The sequence below is a fragment of the Lactuca serriola genome, chromosome 2 (genome assembly GCF_051521515.1).
Source record: "Lactuca serriola cultivar US96UC23 chromosome 2, Lser_US96UC23_V15, whole genome shotgun sequence".
Lineage (NCBI taxonomy): Eukaryota > Viridiplantae > Streptophyta > Magnoliopsida > Asterales > Asteraceae > Lactuca > Lactuca serriola.
This window is the reverse complement of record NC_136409.1, coordinates 52933212-52936056: the sequence shown is the minus strand read 5'-3', so window position 1 is coordinate 52936056 and position 2845 is coordinate 52933212.

Genomic DNA, 2845 nt, shown 5'->3' with positions numbered 1-2845 from the left:
TGCTTTGATGATTGCCATCATTTCCGTAAGACTGAGTCTGTTGAGATCTTTTGTCTTCATGATGATTGAGACATTCATGTCCCATGATTTTGGGAGAGAGTTAAGCAGCTTCTTGTTGATTTCTGATCTTGGCACTGAGATATCGGTTGAACTCATCTCAGTGGTGAATGTGATAAAACGATGTAGTTAAGCTTCCAAAGTTTCTCCAAGAATGTGATCAAACAAAAATCAGAAAATCAAAAATCCAAATATATATATATTTTTTCAGAAAATATGAAAAATCCAAAAAAATTGTGTGCTAAATTTGTTTTTAGTTTTGTTTTAAAGTGTTTTTGGGCCTTCCTAAGAGTACATCCTTCATATTTAAGGTCCTCATTTTCCCGTTTTAGTAAATCATTTTGTTCACGAAGAAATTTAATTATAGCTTCACAATATTTAGAACATGAAACTTCATTGACCGGGATGGTTGAGGAACTCAATATATTTTTTTTTAAATTTCCCTTTGACTTAAAACCTCAAAAGTCAACCTTAAAGGTCAAGCTTAAAAAGTCAAACTTAAAAATTCAAACTTAGAAGTCAAACTGAAAAGCTAAGAGTAAAAGTTTGAAGGTTAAACGAGAAAGTCAAAGTTTAAAGTCAAAGGTCAAACTTGAAAGTCAAAGTTAAAATTTTAAGGTCAAAAGTCAAAAATAATAGTCAAAAATTAAAAACCAAAATTTTGGGTAGAAAATGGAATTTTAAAATTCAAAAAATTTAATTTTTGGCTAAAATTGTCAAAATTCCGAAATTAAGGTCGAAGTTTGCAAAACTATATGAACTAAATTAGGAAGGCATTAAACATCTCGCATGCTTCATGAGTTGGAAAGGGCATTGGTTGAGGAGGCAAGGGACCCGGGTTCAAAACCTTTCACCCCCCGTATTTTTGAATATTGGTCGCGAATGCGAAGGCTGAATCCGAGCTTGAGCTGGGCCGTAAACCTGCTGGTCGAGAACTCCTGCTGACTAAGAACAATGTTGGCCGAGAAAGCGAGCCAAACATGTGGACCAAACACGCGAGGTGCACGGTCGAAAACGTCCGAATCCGGCGTTAAAGCTTCTTTGGTTCGACCGTAAAAGCTGCTTTGGTTCAGCCGTAAAAGCTTTTTCGGTTCGGTTGTAAACACTTCTTCTAACCGCTAACACTTCGGAAAAGCAAGCTGCTGTGCGAAAATGGCCGCCGAAACTCGCGATTTTTCGACTTTTTAGCACCAAAACTCGATCAAAAACTCATTTTTCGAAAAACACGAAGAACAAACCCCCACTATTTTGTCAAAAACTATACAAAAATGTAAAATCCTTCAAGAAAAAGTCCAAAAACGCTCCAGATCTTGCCAAAATGATTGATACAACCCAAGCTCTGATACCAACTGTAAGTCCTAAATTTTGTTTGATGTATCAATCAGATCCACTTGATGGTGCGGAATCCCAATCAGGTGGATGATGCAATATCAAATGGAGAAGAAGAAGATGATGAATCTATGATGTATTCATGAATATGAATGATAATCCTTACATACAAGATTCTCACACACACACACACACAGTCTTCTTTTCACTCTCACTTTCTCTCTCTAGAACTTCAAGGTTCTCAATAATGGCTTTCCTTTTTCAATATGGTCCCCTTCTTGATTATAGCTTCCTAACTCCCCAAATAATCCTCTATATATACCTATGGATAAAACCCAAGGCCCAAACCCAATACCCAGACCGAAAACACATGGGTTTTTGGTCCAAGCTACAATTAAACCCAAAACTATTTTCTCCCCAAGAATAAAAGCAATAAATGCTTAACAAGCAAAGTATAAACCATATTTTTGACCCAACACTCCCTTTTGTACCTAATAAGCCTTCACGAAACCCTAACTCCGTTGTTGAGTATTCATGAGCTTGGAAGGTCTTTTTAGTGTATTTTGGAGTTTTGAAAGTAGGAGATCAGTATGACAACTGTCAAATTCTGTCAAGCAAAGTCAACCAAGTCAACACAACTAGCATTAAAATTTCAAGGCAAAAGCTAGGTTTCCTAATGTACGACTTGAAATTATAATACAAATATATATATATATATATATATATATATATATATATATGTATATATATATACATATATATCTCTCTTTAAACTCTCTATATCTCAAATCTCTCTCTATATCTCAAATCTTTCCCAAATCTCTCCCAAATCTCCCTTGATAACAAAAAAAGAAGAACACTTCTCACCACGGAACCTCCTGTTCCAAGAACCTTCTGACTTCGGAACTTCTGATTGACTTTGGAACCTTCTCTTGCTATTCCGGAAACCCCCTGACTTCGGACCATCTCAAAAACTGGAATCCTTCGCATCTCGGAAGGTTGCACTCCGGAACCACTCACTTCGGTAGATCAGGTGACTCTGGAAGATTTCGCACCGGACAATCTTGTAGTCTCGGAAGGATGCCCACTCCCGACCTGCTAACTGACTTCGGACCCCTCGCCACTTCGGACTCCAGTCTGAAATTTTGGCCATTTCGGACTTCTCTTCTTTTTAAGGGATTTTGACATCGGGATTTCCTTCAAACTCATATTTCTCACATCTTAGACCCTCTAAACTCATATTTTAAGCACATCTTGAAGCTTTATTATATAAAACACACATTTACTTAAAATAATATCTAAAGATCATTAAGATATTTTATAGCAAGTGGGTCTTCATGTTTTCCAAGACACCTTTATGTCACATCTCAAATCCTCATTGATCATTCCTTGTCCCCTCATAACACCTCCGATCCACTTGCTTCATTCCTTCCTTATAACCCACGATTCACTAGATTGT